Here is a 24,376-nt window from a genome sequence, read left to right as displayed (position 1 = left end):
CCCTGTCCTCTTTCTATCACCCTGCTCTTCCTCACTTCGGTCGGATGTTCGAGGAGCGCGGCGGAGAGGTAACAGCAGCCCTTGGTTAACCCACAATACCGTGCGTGAGGGGGCGGAGCTGCACAGGTTAAACCAACAATGTAATTCCAAAACATTAAAGGGAGAAAAAATTGAATTGCTTGCAGTTTATCGTGGTAGCAGCTGCCACTTGTGTAGTCAGTTCAGCAGCGTTGTGCATTGACTGTGAAATACACATAATTAAATCCACCCTTATCACGTGTAATATTTCAGAGAACTGCGTATTGCATATCATAAAGGTGTAGTGGTGTTGTAACCTTGTGCTGCCTGTTAATGGATGTGCAGAATCATTCACATCGAATTATTGGAAGAAAAACTTTCAGTTCATCTTTTCATTCTTTGCTCTCTTTGTTCCCTCTTAGCGTAGCATATTTCTTACGCTATAGACTTTCAGGGCTTTTCTTTGTTGTTGCACTGCGAGCCAAGACTTTACACATCAGGTTTTATAAGAGTGTTATGTGTCTCTAAAGCTTTTCATAGCTGTATTGACCTTATAACAGCTAAACGCTTAAGAAAGCACGGCTCCCAAAGGCCTTCACTAAAAATCTGTCCATCCATGCTTTCATTCACTTCAACCCCAAAGGATAAGACTCTGCAATAAAAGAGTCAACTCAGCAGCCAATCAAAACCCATTGATAATTGATGCTTACACGATGTGCAATATATATACTATGTTTTCTTCATTATATGTTTTAATATCAGGTGCAATATTCCATATTACTTACTATTATTATTACTTCTTACTTCCACTTTAGCTCAGTACAAGATCTCAATACCTATTTTATTCTTATTCCAAGAACTGGATCTGCATGTACTCCATATATATATGTGTGTGACTTAATACTCATTAGACTTAATTGTCCTGTGGTCTGTCCTCTATTATGTATTATGTAACTGTAATCTGGAGAAAGCACTATCTTACCTTAATTTATATTAAAATAAGGATTTCATCAATTTTATTTTAATTAGTTTATTTATATAAAGTTTAATAAGTTTATTTGTACTATATTGGGAACAATCTCACTATATTTTTGTGACAAATTGAAAATTTATGCTGACAAATTGTTTCCTACTTCCTGCAGACACTCAGGTTTGTCATATACAAACTCACTGTTACTAAGAATGTTAAGAGAAAAAATAAGAACTATACAGATCCAATAATTCTCTTAAACTTTTCAGCAAGAAACTTTCCCTGACTCTCTGTCTTCTCTGCGTGGATATATGAGATTTTTTTCCCATAATGAAGACTTATCTGTTATACAGGAGCCCACCTTGAAAGTACAGACCTGTTCGCGTGCTCCACTTCCATTCCCCGGGCTATGTGACTAATTAGATGCTGTAATGCATCATGATGGAAGGGGGAGATATTGAGGTCTAAAAAGGAAGAGGGCCCGTGAGATTGATCTGGGCCTAAATGATAGAAGAATTGATCACGCCAGCACGTGGTGGAGGGAGAGGAGCGATAGCGTTCCCTAATGAGGAAGAATAGCCATTAGTGACAGAGTTAACAGATATGTGGGCAATCTCTCACGCTGATTAAAAAGGCTTATGAGTGCCGTGACGCGTTTGTCCTCCACAATCAGCGGGAACGAGGAGGGAGGGAAAGATATAGCGATGAAGTCGGCACAGTCAGCTTTTACAACCCGCCCTGTGGGATTTTAGAAATATACAGTGATAGAAAAAAAACATATTAGCTCCATGATTTGATGATCACAGTGTGGAAACAGCATATTCTGCCATAGTGCTGCAAAAAGTAGCGGAGTGATAAATGCACACTAAGCAGCGCTCAATATTAAGGTTCCTCTTTGTCAAAGCAAATCTTATGCAATTTGTATATTAGGAGTCAGTTGCATATTCACAATCTCACATATTGCTTCTCTTGTACTTATTACAGTGTGGGTAACCCCATCTTAGAAAATACATAGGGCCTGTTTGTACTTTGCAATTTCCGATGTTCCAGTATAATCTTGTGGTGAGATCTGCAGTGCTGGAGTTTCTAAATTTGTGGCCAAAGAGGGGCCGCTATCACACTGTGACAAATAGGACCCACGAGCAAGACTCACCAGGGTCACAGGTAAGTACCAAAGGCTTTCCTGGATTAGGCAGGGTTCGTTACACAAACGACAGTCCAAGTAATCAGGCAGAGGTATCCAAAATCAAGTGAAAAACATCAAAACGTACAGAAGGCAGGTCGTAACACAAAGGCATACACGGGAAGAATGATGCTGGAACGCTGACACCAAGAGAACAGACGATCTGGCACAGAAGGAGGGGAGCACAGGGTTTAAACACGCAAGGGAGGGGAGACAATTGGACACGGGTGCAACACATTAGGGAGGAGCAGGTAATCACAGGAAACACAGGAGGGCAGGACGGGGGGGGGGTTCCTCTTTTGTAATTCATGAAAGGTGACAGTAATGGAGACATTAGGTCATGGCAGAGCTACACTAACCGTACGTCAGTTCAATTCCGTACAGATTTCAAGTAAATTGCTGTGTTCAGTGGAGTTGCTGATGGATGTTCAACTTGTACATGCAAATTCACATTATTTACCAGTTGCAAACAGTGTTGATTTAGTGCTGAAACTTTAGGGAATGCAGAGCCAGAGAGTCCAAAATGGTGAAAACCATATTTGAAACAATGGTTACATTGAAATAAATCATTTAATATATTTATTTATTCACAGAGCAACTCTCTTGACAAAGTTGCTGACCTATAGGTTTTCTGTTTGTATCCACAACCAACCACAATCTGAAAGTCTATATTGTATACATTATAAATTTCACCAAGCCTACTACCACAAGACGGGAATTGATTCTTGCTTTTGGATACCAATGCTGTTTTTAGAAGCTCCCCACAATAAGGTGAGATTGAAGTTAAAACAATTACTTTTTAGTCAATCTCATAAAACTAAAAACTGTCCACAAATGCTGTTAAATCATGTACAGCCCACTTCTTTAACAAACTACTTTCATACAGATTTCATAACTGCTGTGTGGCTTTGTGCTGCATCATTTAAAATGTTATCAGGACTGTTTTCCACAAACAAGATCATAACATCCCCTTATCTGACCTTCCCTTGGCTGCGGGCTGTAACTTCTCTCCTTGCAACCCACTGGAGCTCCGTACATCTCTGGGCTCAATAATATGAGAGAGGGTGTAGTTGTCGGGGCAATGTTCTCACAGCCACACAAATGAACACACAAACACTGATCCCTGTGATACCTTTGCCCTTTCTTTCTAATGTCACCGTGCCATGGCGACAACCCACAGCTTTCATTTTACAAACTCACAGTTCTCAGCTCTAGACATTGTTAAGCTGGATGTGTGGCAGTGAATTGACTTTCAGCGACTCGCTCTTCTGTTTACTGCGGTTTATGTTTTCTTCTTTAATGGGGTCAAATCGTGTTACTTTGTTTTAGAGACAGTTTGAATTGAAGTCTTTCGAGCTTGGACCTCCACCCTGAGCCTATCACGTAATGAGACGTGTATCTGAAACGACCACACGTGCGAACAGACAAAGGAAAATCAATTCTCTGCTGTTCGGGAGCCTGAAACCATTTACTGTTATTTTTTTAAGAAAGAGAGGTTGTTAGCTATAGCAGGTGATCGCCATGAAACACACTAGGTGATAACGTCCACTTAACGAAGCCCATTAAACATCACTCCAGAATAAATGGTTGGTGTTTCAACCCAGATTCATGGTGTCCATAAATGTTAAGTGTCATTTTCCACCAATCACAAGCCGCGGTAATTGAGTATTATTTATTTATGAGCCAAAACTGACGTGAGATATATATAACGATGCTGATTGAGCCTCGCTCTGCAGAAATGAGGAGATGCTGAGTCCTGATGTTAAATATTTAATTTGCCATGTGAATCCTGCTAATAGGCAGCGGAGAAGCTCTTATGGATCGTAACTGATATCAGTGTCACAGGCCAAATTTAGGCCACAGGTAGATTTCAGAGACTGTATCAAATTCTCTCTATGTCAGTGTGCGTTTCTCTCTATTCTCCGTCTCACAGTGAAACAGCAGGATTTTAATATCCTGACTGAAATCTGGATGAAGTGAGAGCGGGAGAGAGAAAAAGAGAGGGAGAAACAGTATGAAAAAAAGAGAGAGCGTGGCGACTGAGCATAAAAGTGAAACATAATCCACAGCTATTGGTGCTAATCTTTTGATTTGAGCAAATTTCCTTCTGCAGCTGAATCAAAAGGTCTATTTGCATTTTTTTTAACACGTGAGGTTTTAATTTTCACAGTTCTGAGGATTACCTCAATTCAAAGCTCCCTGTCAGAAATGGAAAGATCTCTATCTTCACTTCCCTTCTCCTCATCTCGCTTCCTCTTGGAGAGGAACTGGGGGAAATTAATGTATAGGGGCTGGTTTCCTTTGTCTTCTGTAAGGTCCTGGCAAAAAAAATCCATTATATTTGGAAGGATTAGCTTTTAATTCAACTGGATATGCAAATCTTTTCCCTCATATGGTGGAGAAGAAAAAGAGCAGAGGGGACTGGAAGATTTCAAGTCATCTGTTCCAACAGGTACAAACAGCGAAGAGGTCGCACCTCTGATAATTTAAATTTCGGCTTTATTTTTTTTTCTTTATTCCTCACTGGGACACGTTCATCACGTGGGCCTCAGTTTTTGGCACCATGCTCTAACACAACAAACATAATTCCTGGGAGGATTTCCTGTCTTTTAAAAAACGACAGCTCCGGCTTATGAAGACAGGAAGAGTCCCACGTCGCTCGGAACTGAGGGACAGGTGGAGGCCGGGGAGGCGGAGGCATGCCGAAAAAGCAATTAACATTCACAAATAGCGTCAGGGAAGCTATCCGCTGAGGTTCCGTAGGTGCTGAATGTCACCTACTGCTTGCGCCCAGCTCCTTCATTAAACCCTCCCATAAGGGCAGACACACTTAAATACATATTTGCATACAAATGCAGTGATTAACCCTCTAAGTGCATTAGCTCTGGTTACTTCCCGGAGCTTCGACGTGAATATCTCACTCGTGTGCTTGAAATGAGGCAGAATGATGAGGCTTTATTGAGTCCGTTGAATCGACTTCAATCGGCTGTTTTGTTTATGGATTCCTCCGATAAATCCGTCCCCTTTCTCTTCCAATAAATCAAAGCCAGATTTCAGTTTGCGTCTGACATTATGACAGTGCGCTCTGTTTGATTTCAGAAATACATTTCTGTGGCGTGCTCCATAAAGTAATAAGTCAGCGAAGCAAGTTAAATGATCCCAGTAAGGAGGAAGGAGTCATTACAGTGCAAATATTAATAGAACTTTACAGGATGTTACTTCATATAAAAAAAGACATGGTGCTTATCAAGTCATCCTCCAACTGTAGAATATGTGGAGAGGGGATAGCTCCTTTAAAATAAAGCATGTGCATTGTTACTGCTTTGCAAGCTTTATTGTATTTACAGCAAATGTACAATGTGACACACAGGGGGGAGTCACTAAATGCGCCACAGGGCTGATGTGTTCCTACACTGCTGCTTAGTTTGGATGTAGATAGAGCAAGAACAGAAGAGGACTGAAAGAAAATGTTTTTTGTTTTCCTTTTTCGAGTCACTCTTTCAGACGTGCTTCACGACCTCAGAGGTTCACCTCGAGGCTGCGACGCACGTCTCCCTGTGGATTCAACGACAACAACAAAAACATCCCAGAACCCAAGTAGAATATTATATACTGCTTTCTTTTTCCATCTTGTTCCATCTTCCCTCCACGCTACAGCCGTTTCAGACACGAACCCCCGGAGAATGTCGGCACAGTGGTTTTCCCGGAGATTCTCCGCTCGGACACGTTCGCAACAACACAGATATTTCCGGAGCGTTCAGGTGAGGGGTGGCCCAGCAGACACCGGCATCGGCCCTCATCTGTGTCCTCTAAGTGTATGGCACCACTTTCTCATTTCATTTTTGCGTCTGTTGCATGTTTGAAATGTCATATGCACTTCCACTCTCTCGCTGTGAATCCTGCGGAGGATCTCCTGCTGTTTTCTCTCATGCACCCCTCTGGAGAATGTCAGGACATTATTCAGAGATTATTCAGGGTTCGGTGCATGTTTGAAAGCAGTGTAAGTTACACACTGTTCCATAGAAGATTTTGAATATTAGACATCTGGACTTATCTTTCCCTCCTCGCGCCTCCATCCCTCCTCGACTACCTCTCTCCTCCATCTCGTCCTCCCTCCTCTGTCCATCGGCAGCGCACACAGCCGTGAGCAGAGCTAATTAAATGCTTCTAAGTGAGTCGCCTCGCCTCGCCTGCCATTCCAGCCTTGGCAAAAGGTCATCCTACTCACAGGCATGAGGCAGACATTTCTCATGACTCTCCTCCCTTCTTGGTTTTCCCTTTTGAGAAATTTAGCAGATTGTTAATTATCAGATTACAAGTTTGCCTTTTTAAAGGCCAGCACACCGCCCCGAGTCGGATGGCTGGAGAGAGAGAAGGGGGGGTGAGGGTGCAGAGAGAAGAGGGGCTGTATGCAATGAAGATGGCTGAGGGGGGTTCAGCTTTTCTCCTCTTTGCTCGAGTTGAGTCAGGGCTATGATTCGTGATCAGACAGAGAGAGAATTTGAGATAAGCAGAGGAGAGAGGCTCTGTGTCTGACGGTAACCCCTGTACTCTCTGTCTGCTCCCATCAGCCCCTCACAGGCTCTCCCTCCACCTCCCCTTCGCTCCCTCTTTAAATTCGAATGGAGACTGTTAAAACAACTGAGGGAGGAAACGCAGGCCCGGCCTGTCGAGATGAACCACATCTGAACTACTCTGACCAAAAAAATCCACAGGGAACACATTTCATGGCTCCGTCCAAATGCCCTGCTGCGTTGAGGTGACATTCTAAATCTGCAGTGGAGGCTGGGCCCTATAGGAGAGAGGGAGAATATAGAGAGAATGAAGTGTCTGAAATCACCCTCTACACACGATATTGGGAGCACTATATAATGAGCTTATCAGCGAGAGAGAAAAAACGCTTTCAGACATGACTCCGCATTTTCTCGGCACCGGCGATAATACATTTTAAATGTTTATTTTACTCATGTTAAAACTTTGAGTAAAAAAGGATGTTGAATAATGATGTTCAAATATAGAAATAAACCTGCTCTGCTTTTATTATATATTTAATGGTCTATAGTGCTGGTTTAGTGACCATCAGATGTACACTTCTTTTCAAAGTGCACTGTGGGATACAGGGAGTTCACTGTAAAGGGCATAAACTTTTTTACTAAACATTCGGACGGCACTACAAAATTACAAATTCACGGCTGAGTTGTGAGTTGTGGACACAGCCAGTGTGTCTGCTGTAGTGCACAACCTGCACGATTTCCCCTCACATAGAAAGCATTCATCTTTGAAGAAGAAACATCCCTGTGATCACTACCATCCGTTTCACCGTACAGACGCAGACGAGCCAGGAGGCCCCCTTCACCTCCATTTACCAGAAATGCTGCAGTATCTACCAAATTGCTCATGTTTAACAGTGTTTCTTTAGCCTGATCCCTCAGCACCTCTGGGCCCTCCGCTTTTCACCGCCATCAATCTATAAATTGACACGGCGCGTTAATGAGCCAATAATTGAGTCGTGAATCAGGGCAACGGCAAGTCATTGATGAAAGATCTGCACCCCTCGGCTGGAAACAAAGGAAGCAGTGAGCGCTGCACTGCAGGGTCGGAGTTACTTATTTAGGTTTTGAATTCAAGCTATTAACTAAAATAATTAAATTTGTTAGTTACATCTGCACCTCGAGGCTTCACCAGGGGTTTGCATGTTCTGATTCCGATTCAGTCTCACTGGTATTCCAAATGAACTCTCAAAATTAGTCCAAAGCATCCAAAACTGTGCTGCTAGGATCATCACTGCTCCTCATCCAGCTTCACTGGCTTCTGGTCCAACAAAGAATACACTATAAATGTCCTCAACTTTAAAGCCCTCCATAATCCAGCCCCCCTCCCATTCCTGTTGGACCTCCTTTATCCCTACACCCCCTCCCATGCCCTGCGCTCTTCCTGGTTGCACCTCTCTCTGTCCCCACATTCTAACTCAGCACTCTGAGTGCCAGATCCTTCAGGCCGAGCCCTCAGATAATAACCTTTGGTTTTACTTACTTGCTCTTGTGTTCGCATACAGTATGAACTGTTGTGTGGCTTTGCCTCTTAACCTGATTTTGAACGTGGTTTCTCTTTTTAACTATTCTGATGTCACATAAGTTGAATTACACGCGTCTCTTAAACAACTCTGTCTAGAAAGATGTCATGAAATAAAATCATTATTATTCATAATCATAAATATAATATTAAGCCCTATTACTACAAGTTATATAATGTATGTGTCACAGAAATCCTTTATCACATAAATAAAAACTAAAATACAAGACACAAGTTTCAAAAAATTGATTGTTAGTTAATTCGAATTAATTACTAATACTACTTACTATTTTGAGATACTTGTACTTACGTTACTCACATTTTAAAGGGTAATACTGTAATTTTGACTCTTACGTGACAGCTGCAAAGAGATCATAGCATTGAACACAAGGTAGATGATGAGCTTTATAAGAAACATTGTTACGAACAGAAAAATAGTTTCCCTTCACCTTGACCAGCTACAGCATTAAAATGATGGTCACATAAAAGTGCACCAGTGCTAATTATTTCAATTATATAATCCCTGTTGTAGCACTTGTAATAGATTTTAATTAAATGATCATCCACGTCTTCAGCATATGAATGCAAAACTTTTGTGACCAAACCTTGAGCTCCACCATGAATATATTCAGACCAGCTACTTTGAAAAGAAATTACTTTAATTTCAGTCTGATACATTTTTAAGACAGACACAGAAAGAACAGAAAAAGAAGCTGTAACCAAAAAACAGAACCATTTGCATTATAATGCACTCTCTCCAGTGAGATTGCACATTGCTGGCCGTAGCCACTGCTGACTGTTTTCTCCCATCCTCCCATTCTTCTTTTAGCCTCACCTATTTCCCATTCTATGACCTTCACCCCGTATTGGTGATTTGTAACTAATGTGCATATGATGTTATTTGTGTCCCTGCCTGGGGCAACCAATGCTCTCTGTCCAAACAGTCCACTGCCAAGCCAACTAAGTAAATAAATGGGACAAGAAGAACAAATGAATAAGGAGATGGATGTTCCCTTCTTGAAGACACAGAACCCTAATTTGAGCTAATAAAGGACCACATCAAGCGTGACCCCTCGCTGAGAACGGAGGGTCGATGGAGTGTCTGAGAAGCCCATGCAATCTCCAGTCAATTGCTCACAGGCCCAAAGATCTCATCAGCTTCTTTTCTCTTAGCGCGGAGAATGTGATGGGAGTGGGAATAAGAAAAAAGACAAGAGAGGGGAGAGAGAAGAAAGGTAACTGACGGCTGATGTTTTAAAAAACAGAGTAGGTCTTTATCATCGTTTGCCCTTTCAGTGCTTCGTCCCATCAGCTTGGTGATAATCTGAAAAGGAGCCACTTAAAGTGAGCTGTTGTCTATAATTCCTTTAATCGATATCAATAGAGAAAGGGGTGGGTCTCTTTCCTTTCTCTTTCTTTTCTCCTGCCCGTCTTCTTCTCTTCTCTGGAGTTAGCTCCTGATCCGAGGGGTGGGATGGGGGAGTTATGGGTAATTGCCAGAGCACCCCAAGCGCCAGCTGTGATCTGATTTGTGGCGGAGGGCAGCCAATTACAACCATCGCGTCACTTTGTGCAAGGCGGCGACTGCCTGCAGGAGGCAGGGAGGGGGGGGGAGCAGAAGGACAGAGGGGAAACAAAGGAGTGGAAGGATGGACAGAGAGAGGAGAGGGCAAGAAAAGGGGAGATGAGGGGATGACAAAGAGTTTGGAGGCAGAAGGAAAGTAGTCGAGGGGAGGAGAGGGGGTAGGGATGACAGAGACAATTAATAGTCTGATTATATAACAAACAAAACTTTGTTTTGGTTTCCACAACCATTTCTGTAATCATCAAAACACACACACCGAAGTCTTTGCAGGTACTATAAAACCACAGACTATAAAATGGGCCAAATGCAAACTACATTTAAAATCATTGTATCCCTAAACCATTCAAGCATAATGGTAAGTTGACATACTTTTACTGTTTACATTTTATTTTTTTAAATTGTTATATTTCTGTCATTTGGAAATTGTATTTATATCTTGCAATTTGATTTGATTGACATTTATCTCAATTGTAATTTACTGCATATTAACATATCTCCTGCTGTGATAGCTTTATCTTGTGTCTGTACAATATTACAAGGTCCTATCTAAATATTGTCTCGATAACCGGGTGAACATTCACAACAAACTCGCACAAGCAAGAGAACAATCATATGAGAGCACGCACTGCTTTTACTACCAGATTACAGATTACCACTCATCACGAGAGCCCCTGTTAATGACAGTGCCGCCATCTAAATGTACAGGTTATGGCTAAAGAGTCAAACTGCAGTAACCTTGAACTCTCCTGTCAGAGGAAGACATGACAAACGGAAAGAACAATCAAAAGAGGAGTGTAATGTGACAGGCAGGGGTATCAGAAGACCACAGGTGGTAGACAAATAAATGAGAAGAAAGATGCTGAGACGGCACTGCAGTGAATTCACCCCGCTGGTGGTGTCCAATATAGAGTGTTCATTGGTCCAGCCAGAAATATACCATCAAACCTTTCAAAATATATCAACAACATATTACTCATGACCCGATGGAAAATAAGGTGGGAGCACAGCAAAACACTGTGACCCAGATTCCATATTTCCTACCATTATGTTCACTTCCGTTCCATACTTTGCTTCATTAGCGCCCATGTTAAGCTCTGCAGAATTGCTAATAAGTTAATTGAGGGCTTCTTAAGTCTTGGTAGGTGACTTTGAGAGGGAGATTGGCTTCACTTTGTGTGGGAATGAGCTTTGCATAATATTTAATGGCCACTCATGCTCCACATAGTGTAGCTGTAGTGACGACTGGGCCCATCCTATCACACACACATTCAGAATCACACGGCAAATCACACAAGGAGGCCTGCTATGAGTATGGTGTCAGTATTAATTAAACACTTTCTGTCCCACTAGGGGTGTGTGTGTGTGTGTGTGTGTGTGTGTGTGTGTGTGTTTGCACGCACACGTGATAAGTCACCTTGTGCGTCACAGGCAGAATAGAGGATTTAATTACGAAATCACACACACACGACCATGTAAATGTGGTCGTCTGTTTTATTGTAATGTGTGTGTGTGTGTGTGTGTGTGTGTGTGTGTGTGTGTGCAGACAGGTTGACAGTGCATGCAGAGAGTCAGAGAGAAAGTGTCATGCAGGCAGGGAGCAGCTGTATTGGGACTTCCTATTGGTGCCAAAGGTTTCCCTCTCTCTTTCTTTCTCTCTCTCTCTCTCTGTCTCTTTGCCTCACTTTCTTCTCCCCCCCCAGAGGCTTTGTGTAGACTGAAGAGACCTCCATCCACACACTCGCACAGATTCTCTTCCTCCCTCGCAGAGCCAGCACTACGCCCACCAACAGGCCACAGATGAGTGTCAAAAGAAATATACTGGAAAGTGAAATATTAAAATGGAAGTCTGTTATGGTAATTCTGTCTCTTGAGTCTGTATTTTGCTCTGGTAACGTCGGTGCATGGGAGTGAGTGTGTGTGGTTGTACAAGCCCGCTGTACGACTGCAGAGCAGCTTGATTAGCTATAGCTGTCCGATTGCCCACCACAGATCAACCTTGAACAACCTTTCTGTCAACTTGATAAGGTCCACTCACCTGAGAAAGCTCTTATCTCCCTCACTCATTCTCTGCACATATTGCAGAAAGGTTTGGAGGAAATGTTTGGTTGATTAAAACAGTTCATGACAGCGGAGGAACAAACCCGGAACATTTGTTCATGTGATAATTTAGAACATAAGCCACGTGCACAGTGTGAGTGTCATTACTAATTCTTCCCTTTAAAGACCATTTCCAGAATGAACACCGACCAGTTGACCAAATCTCAGTTTTTGTCCTGGGATGTGAATTGTGGTTAAGTTAACTTTAGATTTAGGCATGGTTTCACCATGGTTAAGGTTCAGTGGTGGGAAAGTATTTGTACTTTACTTAAATAGATTAATTTTTGGGTACTTTACTCCACTACATCAGCAAATATCTTTACTTTCTAGTCCACTACTTTCTAATAAAGCAGATATCAGGCTTCCTCATTGTTTTTAACATTTTTAAAAGAAGTCAATATCTGAGGGACTGGTCCACTGATTGGTAATAAATAATATTGATAAACTAAAAACGTTTTTAAACAACTTTATTTAACACATGTGTATATATACAAACTCAAAATATCCAGTGACAGTGACAATACAGTTAAATAAACAGTCATGTAGATTATTAGATATTAATTAGAAAAAATAAAACCATGTTTACGTGAAAAATTACGTTTAACATAAATATAAAGGAGAGGAAGGAAAAGAAAAAAACTGATTTGTATTGCTCATTAAAAAGTGAATCGTTCATTTGGACAATGATGTTACTTTTTTCAATGTCTATAAATTACAGAGTTTTGATATATTCTTTAAATTCACATAGAAATCCTGTGAAATTGGATAGTGTTTGCCATTGTGCATTAATAGATTTGAAATGTACCTGACACATTCATTTATAATAAAGTGAATTGTATTAAGTCTCATCTCTAAACTGTGAGGTATCTTTTTATTACCGTCAAATATCACAGTAGAATTAGACCAGCACAATACATAATCCTCTAATGGAGTCCAGGCATTGATTGAATGGAACACAGTGTGTCAAAGATTCTGCAGAACCGACATAACTCATGTCCCATCGTTATAATTTGAAGGGATCAGTTCAGATGAATTAAACCACCGGGCTTCCGTCTGTCAGGTTACTTCACGTGACGACCCCTCACCTGTACCTTCCGCCTGGCGTCACCCTGTGCGCGTTCACGTAGGATGCAACAGACACACAAATCCACAGACACACACACAGACACACACACACACACACACACACACACAGACAGACGGTGGGAGACACAGTGGGAGACAGTTGTTGATTCCCCTCTCTATAGATGGAGCCCCAGCTGCAGGTAAGTGATGCTGCGCTGTTAAATCTTATTTTACAAGATGAATTAATCAGGTTTGTTGTTGTTGGTTTGTGTGTTTGTCTCATGACGTGGATATAAAGTCTCCCCGCTCATATCTCTCTTCACTGTAGCATCTGGTTTCATGTGCTATTAGCTTGACTGCAAGCTGCGGCTAATTAAGGCCAATTAAAGCCATGCACTTGATGGGGCCGACTATTTCCTGGAGTTCAAAGATTAACCAACCCACTCAGGTGACTGTGTAGCTTCACTTCGACAGACTTTAATGAATGTGTGCAATGTCAACACATCTTTCTGAGCACAAACAACCATTATAACAGCAGAAATAATTCATAATAAGTAAGGGCACATTCACTCTGTTTACACTTCATATTTCGATTTGAACTTATTTAAGTATATATGTATATATTATAGATTGAGAGTTAATACTCTCATCTTGAAGCAAACTGGCACGAGCATTTCCTGTGGGATTAATAAAGTCTGTCTTATTTTATCTTCTTGTTAACATGTCAGTGCAATACCTAATTATGTCACTAGATGGCCCATAGCGTTTAGAGGAATCTAATATCCCCTGGGGCTGTAGGATTTGTTAAAGCTAAACTTATCTGCTTGTCCCTGGACTATGTTTCTGCAGGTCTGAGGTCAGCAACATACACTCTGTATGTTTCTGTCCTTTGCCAATCACATTCCTATGGAGAACATCAAGTCCCAAATGGTGATGGTGTTAATCTCGTGCACAGTTATTTACTCAATCGCACCAGAATAACATTGTTTTGGTTCATATATGAAAATGTGGCCTCTGAGACAGTCCTTCTAGTTTCTGTTAAATTTTGGTGTGGATCCATGGATTGTTATTTCACTTTCTTAACATAGCCAGGTTGTTTTTCCTAATTACTGTTTCTTTCTCAGAGAATAAATCATGGATCTCGATGTAGAAAATAAGGCATTTATGATAATAATAATACAGAACTACTGGATTTTACTGTGGTCTAGTATTTATAATAATTTGAATGTACTGATAATTACCTTCAAATCGTGCATTAGTTATGCATCACACGTTTAATAGTATAAATGTGATTCTGATGAATAGTCATGCTATGGGAAAGCAGTTTAGTTCTCTGATCGCTTTGCCAGGTTGTCCTACAGAATAGTCCTTTGTGTGTTGTTCTACATGTTCCTGATATATTAGTCCATATATTTGGCATGTTGATAGAGGGCAGATCTATATTTGAGAGCCATGCTTTCTAGAATTAAAATGTTCTAGTGTGTAATACCCTGCAACATCAGACAGCTTTCGCTAAAGCAAGAGTTTTGATTCAAAGCTACTTGAGTTAGAGTTATCTCACTTATAGTTTATTTAGCAATTTACAGTTATAAATGTGTGTCATGTTTTTTTATGTGAATCACATGCTCTTTTATTAATCATGATAATTCTGCTGCAGTGCAAAGATGTCCAGTAAAGAGAGTTGGTCAGAACAAAAAGAGGCGAAAACAGTTCGAGGCTGGTAAAGGCAGTGGATCCCTGACCAGCTGGGCTACGCAACAGAGCGCAACAGGTAACAACAACACACGCATTAGTTGTTTCATTTGCAATAATGAGATATAGACATGGACAATAATACAGTTTCTTAAGGTGGGGGTATTGTTTTTGATTTTATTGATCAGTTGCAACAGAACATTGTGACTTGTTCCAAGAGGGAGAGCGAGTGGGAAGTGAAGTGACATGATGTTGTGTGATTTGTGTTAAGATTTAATGTTACATTCTGTTTGAGCATGCATTCCTTTAGTTTAACATGTTGTGCTTTAAATGATGTTAATGTACAATATGTGGTGTGGAAATTGTTCCACTGGGTAAATTCATGACAAAACAGGTGTTACCGATTACACTGGACATTTTACCAGAAAAGAATAATTTTGTCTGTCCAGCATCTGTAACGTTAGATTTCACTGTGAGCTGTTTTAATCGTCCTCTAACACCAAATCCTCATCACGCTCGTCAGTCAACTCTCCTCTCATGCGATAAGACTCTGTTACTCTGCGATGCAACACTGCTTTAGAGCGTAACTACCTGAACATGACAGGCACCGATGGTTTGGGCTGGGTTTGGACAAAAAAATCGAAACATCTGCCGGCGCAGATTGGGCTTGGCCCTGGGCTCGGTTGAGTTGGACAGAAAAATGTTGCTGCAGTCACACTCTACTCTGCTGCTGTGCAGAGCAGACACTCTAGCTTTCACTTTATAACTGCAGCATCGTGTACTGCAACTGAGTATTGATAACTAGTAACACCACTGATATACAAAAATGAACCAAGCCAGATTCCTGGCTATAAAATATGAATAAATGGTGTGGCTGGTGGGCAAGTTATTATCAGTATGCACCGTAACACCGGCAACATCGATTACTTTGGCAACCCCACCATAAACCCCATTTTTCCTGTCACTGCCCCTCTATAGGTCTTTTGTTTTAGGCTGCCTTTTAATTCTAAACAACATTTTAGAGGAAAATCCACAGCTAAAGTTCACAAGGTACATTTTAAATGCTTGACTTTTCCTTGTTATGTAGCATGTAACATTGTGACATTAGTTTAGTAAGTAAAGGATCTAAGTACCTCCTCCAACACTGGACTCATTTATTGAAAATAATGCTCCCGTTGCTATCAGGCAGGCATCTCTGGCACAGACATCAGAGCAGTAATTTGAAACAATAAGACCCAATTTGTGTGAATTTGTTCTAGTAGGAAATGAAGCTCATTATGCTTGAGGTCTTGTTCAACCCAGAGTGAAAGAAGGAACATGAAATTGAAATGCTTTTGAAATTCAGATGGCTTGCTCTGTTTTGCTAAATGAAAATGTGAAAGCTTTGCAAATCAAATCACAGTCAGTCTGGTGAAATCACGTCAGTGCTGTGTAATTCTTCTCTCCAGGAAATACCTCCCAAGTCTGATGGTTTATTCTTGCCTACATATCTCCACCAAGATGTGTGTGCATGAGGCAAGATTCATGTGTGCAGAGCTCAGCCAGTGAGCTTTGTAATAAAGAAAGTGCACACAATGCAGGATTAGCAGCTCCACGCACAGCTGGAATGATACCTGTTGCACATACAGTGATTTTGTTAAGTGAATCTCTGCTCTGTCCTGCAAGAGCAATCTCTGCTGGTCCGTCATGCCGGACAAGTACTTATTGAGCAAAAGATTGAAAGTGAGAAAGAAGGGATTGGTTGAAGAAGCTGGTGAAAGAGAGAGGAGGGTGCGAGGGCAAGAGGCACTGCAGGAAAAGTGAGACTGCGAGGGCAGAGGATGAATGAGGCGGGAATGAGAGAATGACAGAGGAGGCAGACGAGTAAGAGAAAGAAGCTGTACAGCTAATAGGAAGCACAGAGAGAGATGGAGAGATGGGTTTGACTGAATAAATGAGAAATATGGGGCTGACAGGGACGGCAGAGCAAAAGTGAGAGACTGTCCTGGGAGGCAAAAGATGTGGTGGAAGGAGAAGACAGCTCAGCTCTGCTGCTTGCTATTCCAGGTGTCATCTTTTCCAGTCACCGCTGATTAGTGCCTGAACATATCTCCTGGGGAGAAAATTAAATATTGATCTATTTTTCTCTCTCCGTTCTAAGCCCTGTCCTCCAGTTTTTACTCTGCTTCTTTTTTTTATATAGAAAAGACCCACAACAGATGGAATTTTAAATGTGACTGGTCAGTGGAAAGCTGTGTTTTCACATGTGACGACCCCCCCCCCCCCCCATTCCCCACAAGTCCATTCATGCAGTGGTGTGTTCTCTCTGCCAGTGAACGTCGCTGAACCTTGCATGCTTCCATAAGCATGGCTGTGTACTCTCTGCATGTCTCATAGGAATTAGGCTTTCAGGAGGTATTTCTCATATTAGGACCAAGTTGTTAATTATAAGTATACCATTCTAGTTTTTAGAGAGAACAAAGGAAGTATCATGTGAGAAATCAAAATAAATTCTGAAAGTTAAGACGTGCATTCGACACAGTGGGGTATGCATTTTACATGTGTTTTAATAAATAGTTATTTGGTTTCAAGATTTTAAAGCGGCCCTAGATTTGTATGGCCAGTAGAGGGAAGCACAACAGGCTTTAAATAACATTGATATAATTAGCTCTTGAAGATTTCATGGTGAATATTTTTGCATACATTCATCTATACTTCCATCAAACAACAGTTTATTTGAAGGCCAGGTTAGAAGCCAGCAGGCACTATTCATTTATATACACTGATGTTAATTATTGAATGTTTGGTTTGTGGACCTAGCGTAAACATCTATTGCGTTATTGTGAAAGAGAAGAATAAGGAACTACAGAATGAGCAGTCACTTATTTTCCACATGAACCTGGATAACATGATAAACCAATAATGCAAAACATTTATGAACTGTATGATGTGGTGACACACTGTCATAAATATGTTACTGCAGGAACTTCCTGAGTGAAGATTTTGGGAAAAAGAACATAGTATCCTCTATCGTCCTGCTGCTGCTGTGATTCCATGTTGCAGGTACCATTGGTAGAGGGGGTGAAGGCGGCTTTGGCTCAGATGATGGATAAGTTATACATGTAACCTGAAATCTGTACTGTTCACTCTCCTTGTAGCTCTCGCTATTTGGTGCTGGGGAGTTAAGTGTTCCTACCACGTGAAGGTGAACCTAAAATCATCGGCTGTAAAACATTTGGTTCTCTGTTGGTTCATCCTCATCATAAAACAGTAATTCAAGCCGTTAAAATGAAAACATTGATTAGTGCAGCTCTATGTGCAGTCCCTCGGAACCCACATTTCTGCTGTGGGTTGAAAAGATGCCTAAATGCTCTGTGAATAACAGAATTTGTTAATTTGGTTTGGAACAAGAGAGGCAGGAGGGAACCATGCAACTCATTATATAGGGCTCTGTATAGTATATCGTTTGCATTACTGAGTGCACAGTGTGTCTGAATTTACACAGAGGAGGCCATAGAGGACCACATGAACAGACGTTATATCACATATGGTGTCAAAGACAAAATAATAAAACTATTAATACCCTTCAAACCCACCCCCCTTCAAAGCCTCATATCCTCTCAGGTAGTATCATAAATCCTCCTACTCCACCTGAGTCCTCTGGGTGGCATAAAATGAACAGTCACGCATGTAAATCCCCTCCTTTATACCTTGTACCTTGTACCTCCCCCTCGCCGCGTGTCTTGTTCCTCTCTCCGGTGCACTAGCTTTTCAGTGTGACGGCCTCAGCTATGAGGGACCAGAGTGGTTGTGACAGGCCGGGATAGCAGCCGTTCCCCGCTGTCATGGGAGGATTAGCTCTCCTCCTTCAGGATGACTGGGGATGCCTCCTGGCCCGCCTTACCTGGCTCCTACATTGTCTATTCCACATAACAGGGCACACTGGGCCAGTATGGACTATATGATGAGCAATGGAAATTATCCACAGATGATGATGAATAGTTTAAAATGTGTTTGTCCTTAAAAATATGCAGTGTGATTAATCACAATTAAACATTTCCAGCCTACTTTTATGTTACTTTGCCAGCCCCTTGAGAGCGGTATGAATACTGTGCCAAAATGTACCTGGAGGTGCTTCATCTCCTTGTTTTAACTAAAATAAACTACCATAGTAATGAGAGACATTATTTTAATTACTGTACACAAATAAGGCAATTTCCAGGAAGACTAGCTGCCTCCACCACTCTCCACACAGCATTTTACTGTACAGTTTAGTCTGTTTAATGGCACAAAACAACAGAATAAGTAAACACATTATCCAGACAAGTTTTTTTTTTCTCACAGGGACTCATTCAGTGTGCCATATCTAGGGGTGTATTTATTGTAGGAGGGTTATTTTATCTACTCAAAACCAAAAACTTTTCTTATTGGCTGATCTAATTTTTTACATGCATGCTATAGCAAAATGTTTTTTTGATAAATTTATATATTGAATATTTTTTTAGGGATGAAGCAACGTGATATCAGTTGTGTGTAGTATGTAGATGCTACAGATTACATACACAGACAGAGCAGAAAGGCACAACTTCTTTACAATGTATGTAAGTCCCAGATTTTAACTAGGGTTCTTTGTATCCAATAATTCCAGTAATCTCTTTAACGTCTTTCTGTCTCTATGTGGAATGCATAACTCAAGAACTGTTCATCTTATTAGCTTCAGCCTTCCTAAACCAAGGAAGTGCAGTGATGAATTTGGTGTGATTGTGACACGATACATTTAATATTAATAAACTTTGAATAAACAGGCGATCAGTGCTTTGTAGCAGCAGCAACTTTGTCTTATCAATGTACGTGATGTTGTCAATTACAACAGTGCGTTTACGAAAACAGGCGACAACAGCGAAAACAGCTGATTTCAGATTCCATTTCTGGGTTCTTTGTTCTGAGTTGAGCTCCACCCGAACTTTGAATAATCAGGTGAACAGCTCTTGGTACAGCAGTGGTGGCACAGCTTCACGTTTCTATGGTCTGAGCCCAGCAGCAGGTCTTTCCTCACCTCAGCTCAATTACTGCTCTTTTATAGTTACAGAACAGGCTGGTTTAGAATGGGCACTGCAGACTTGCATTATTTTATTTGTGTACGTGTCCTTGAAGTTTTATCTTGGTTTTAGCTTCTTTCTCACGCACAGCTTGGAGTCATGCACACTGTGCTTTAGACACCTGTGATGGTGTTGTAATGTGTGTATATTTGAGTAACTGTTCAGTTTTACTATACTTGTAGTAATTAAGTAATTTATATTTCCTGCCTGCCTCTATTAATGATCTTGTGGAGGATGAAGTAGCTTGAATCGGAATTGAATTCCATTTCATTTTCTCCAGGATATTTCTACAGTATAATTAGTATTGTATATGATTAAAGATTGAATTGTGCATTATTTTAGTGTTTAACTTCAAATTATTACTGTGAAATTTTGATCCATCTTACTGCATTGCAATGCATAATGTCTATTCCTTGGTGGTAGTTTTAGATGCACTTGAGCGAAATAATGAGACTCACTCATTATTGCCACATTAGAGGTGTCACTGGTTCAACCTGACACCTGTGAAAGTAGCGATTCTACTGAAGCGAGTGAACACACCAAAGCTCTGTTGTTGAGGTCTGACACCACCAAGCTCAGGTCTGACAGAGCTGCATGTGATGATGGTGAAAATGAGGCTTTTGAGACAACAGCTTCAGTCTGTTAAATTGTTCGTTCGTCTTAACTGTATAAGCAAATAAGCACTGTGTGTAATAATGAACACCTTTTATAGTGTATTTAAATGTTAATCTTAATCTACCAAGAAATTGGACAGCTGGTTTGTGGGAAGAAGCAGAGTGCCTCCTGCATGCTTTTCTCTCCTGTTTGCCCCTTACAGCCATTAAGACTTATTGTCCCTGACATAGTAACTGTAAGGCATACACTTGCAAACCAATTCCCACTTTTCCCCCAATCAACATCTCGTTTCCACATTGGTGAGCAATCACTATGAAAATAAATGCCTGACCTTTTTATGGACCATTTGCAATATTGAAAAAACCTCATTGTGGGTTGTGTGACTCCTCTACCAGCTATTGAAGAAAACCCCATAGAGGGCCTTCGAAGCACTTTTGTGTGTGTACAGTAACTGGTATAGGTACCTTTTATCCACAAGCTCAATTTGAAATTTCACACATCATGATTTGCCATCGAGCGGATATAGTAAACTTTTGAGATCTGAGGAAAGGATAGCTCTGGTATTAAAAAGACAAACCCAGAACAGATGGGATGCTTTGCTCTACTGACAAAGCCCAAGGCCTAAGACCAGACTCCATCATGATGCCCAGTCCACCGTAGATTCCACTAGAGAAATGGCAAGTAAATCTTGACTGGCTGACTTCCAAACATCCAATTATTCAGTGTCAGGGAGAAGCCTCTCCTCTTTTGCAGCCTGATTGTATTTGAAAAAAATTTAACAGTCCAAACAGGAAATGTGCTTTCATTTCCAGAGGCAGCTAAGAGCCAAGATTGAACGCCATTTTAATGAGCTTTCCCAATGAGGTGCCACCTGTTTTATACAGATAATTGGATGATTGGCCACCCTTAGACGACCCCTGCTTGCAAGCAATCCTTTCTTTCTTTCCTTCTCTGTTTGTCTGCATGTTTTTTCTATCGGTCTGTCCATCTGTCTCTTTTCTTTTTTCTGTCTGTCTTTCTTTTATTTGTTCTGTCTTTTCATTCATCCGTCTGTTTCTTTTTTTCTGTTCCTTTTACTGTCTGTCTTTCACTTTTCTTTCTGTATGTCTTTCATCTGCCTGTCCATCTCTTTTCTTTTTTCTCTCTTCTATCCGTCCGTCTGTCTGTCTGTCTGGCTTCCTTCCTTCCTTCCTTCCTTCCTCCCTCCCTTCCTTCCTTCCTTCCCTACAGACAGCAGACAGACCATTCAACTTCTATGTGCAGAAATTAGTCGTGCCTGCTACTGGAGCCAGGCAAACTCAGCTGGAGAAGTTTGAATGTTTGTTGTATTTACATCATCAAACATAAATCCTTCCGAGAGAGTGAGAGTGTAAAAGAATGGAGTCTATCTGCCTGCTTTATATATGATATTTGCTTTCTAACTTGTGTGCCAGTGTATATGCTGTTGTAGCTACCTAGCCAACTTAATGGCACCCTGATATCCCCGGTCTCAATTAGACCATAATTAGAAACATCACAGCTCACTGATGGCTTTAACAATAACCTTACACTTTTCTATGTCATTATGTATCCATTTGCTGTAGAGCAGACACTGGACACCCTGCTGAGACAATTCACTTGATTACATCCATTTCAAATTTCAAAGTGCACTTTTGAACACCACAGACTCTTATGATCTTGATGGTTATATCATTTTCACACAGCTGTTTTATATACCGCAGACAGAGGCGGCACAGACTCAGCAAATGGATACAAGTAGAGCCGATTGCAGCTTCTTGGTAAAGTATCTCTGCAGGACATTATATAAATTATAGAATAAATAACAAATATCTGTAATGTATCTATGTAGGGAGTAACTTGTTACTCAAATACAGAGAAGTAAAGAAATAAATAGACAAATAATATAGTAGACTTGGATAAATACAGTACCACTGTACAGAAATAAATGGATTAAATGTCAGATTGTAACACCAGACCAAATCTTGCATCCTACTTAAAGTACAATGGCCTCTGTGACATCAACATTATTATACAATATATTATTGTACTAATAGCAATGTATCAATGTGCAGAATTTCACCATTATAGTTTGATTGACTATTAAATAGTGACCATTAAAGTAGAACTTTTTACTGCAAATCCAGTCAGTGTACTTTAATCATGTGGCTCTCAATTTACAGACAAATCTGATGTCTCAGATAAACCTAAAAGAAACAAACTTGTTGTCTTTTCCTTGTGGAGTTTTCCTTGCTCTTTACTTTTTGTGCTGTACTGCAAAATGTTGTCTCTAGGCCTTAAAAAGTTATGTAAATGTAACTAGAAAGAGAGGAACTGTTAAGAACTCCCAGACATCTGAAAAGTGATAAGAGTTCCTAAAACAAGGGTCACAAGTTAAAAAAATATTGAAAACCACAGTTTTAAATATTCATCAATGCATTTTATTTATACCATTATGATTTTTTGGGCATCAACACCAAAATCCATGCATCCAAACAATGTTCATCAGCTACTGCAAAGTAATGATTTCATTTATAATTTTTGCTCAAGTACCTTCGAGCAAAACAAACGACTGAACTGCTAAATACAATTGCTCACTGAAAAAAGTTAATAATGGAGCTTTCATATTACCTATTCAATAAATATGCAGAGACAGAAGCTGAAGGGTATGAGAAAGAATGGAAACAACTCTGAACAATACAAAATCAGTACAACAAATGAATTAATAAAAAAAGGTTTGAATGTAAACTGTGGTATTGCATGTCTCTGGGGAAGCAGTCTCTGTCACTGGTGGTTTGTGTCACATAACCTTCTGAAATCTGATGCGATTGGTTCACTAATATTAGCCGAATAATCCAGAAGCCCTAATGCAGATGAGTCAGGTCAGTCTACATTGGTGCTTTTGGGCTACTTCTTTAAAATCACACTGGTCCCATATAACCATCATAGGGTTACATGTACAAAGACAGTATGAACTTGCAGTCTTGCTACATTTCAAGAGAGTAATAAACAGAAACCATGGCACCTTCCTGACTTGAGACCTGACCTTTCAGAAGTAGCTGCCCCTCAATTTGCCAGCCCACAGGCCCTTGAGAGCAGATAATAGGCATCCCCTGGAGCTACTATTACATCCATGTGTCTATATAGTAAGGCTTGGAAACACATGGCAGACTGTATTGTACTTGTGCATTCAAATGTCAGGGATATTTGCTGGTAACAAGGACATTTGGTTGTAGAGGAAAGGCTGTACTCGTGTGGATGTAATGCAGAGAGGAGTGGAAGTAAGGGACAATTTAGAGTTCAGTAAAGGGTTGAATAAAATGAAAGGCTATGTATTGAAGTGGATCTCAAATTGGGATCTGGGGAAAATCTCAAGCCAAATGAAGAGTCAGAGTAAATTTACTTATGTAACTCATAAAACATTACCACGAATAATTTGTTATTTGGCTTTGATTTGAAATTTTGTGCCACAAGATTTTATGAAAGGTCTTGTCCTATATAGTATATAAAGATATTTCCTCTAAACTGTAAATAGATTGAGAGCAAACGAAGTAAAAAAAAAAGGTCTCTAGTGGCTTCATATTAGCTTCCTTTAATTAAATGCATGTGACCTATGCCGAGTAGAAACCAGCAGCCTTTTTAGTAGCAAATCAATATTTTTACATTAACAGTGGATGACATGACTACTTGTCTGTGAAATGAGTCATTCAAAGAGAACTCTGCAGCTCCCCTTATACAGAGCTTTCCACTGACTTTCAGCTCATTGTTCTGCTAACTGGGCCTCAATTTTACTGCTCCCATTCACTCTCGTCACTCAGCAGGCAGCAGTTTTCAACAAAAAAGCTCTTAAGACCCACGCTAACCAACCTGCCTAGCACCAAAAAGCCGCCAGACAAACTTAGCCACTTGCTGGTGGACATTATGGGGCAACTTGTTTCCACTGCTCAAAGGGCTTCAAAGGTTTTTGCCAGGTTTTAGCTCAACGTCAAACTTTTCATGTAAAT

The 24,376-nt window shown here is 40.6% G+C and overlaps 1 long non-coding RNA gene across 2 annotated transcripts in view; it reads left to right on the top strand.

Annotated features, from left to right (window-relative positions):
- The first annotated feature begins 12,879 nt into the window (after nucleotides 1-12,879).
- Nucleotides 12,880-24,376, top strand: part of LOC138406473 (uncharacterized) — a 112,589-nt gene continuing 101,092 nt past the window's right edge. For both annotated transcript variants that reach the window (XR_011239914.1, XR_011239915.1), the window contains exons 1-3: nucleotides 12,880-13,190; nucleotides 13,319-13,438; nucleotides 14,648-14,761. This is a non-coding gene — a long non-coding RNA (uncharacterized lncRNA). The remainder of the gene's footprint in view (nucleotides 13,191-13,318; nucleotides 13,439-14,647; nucleotides 14,762-24,376) is intronic.

Source organism: Paralichthys olivaceus, chromosome 22 (genome assembly GCF_024713975.1).
Source record: "Paralichthys olivaceus isolate ysfri-2021 chromosome 22, ASM2471397v2, whole genome shotgun sequence".
NCBI lineage: Eukaryota > Metazoa > Chordata > Actinopteri > Pleuronectiformes > Paralichthyidae > Paralichthys > Paralichthys olivaceus.
The sequence above is the reverse complement of the archived record's forward strand: the minus strand, read 5'-3'. Positions and strand labels throughout refer to the sequence as shown.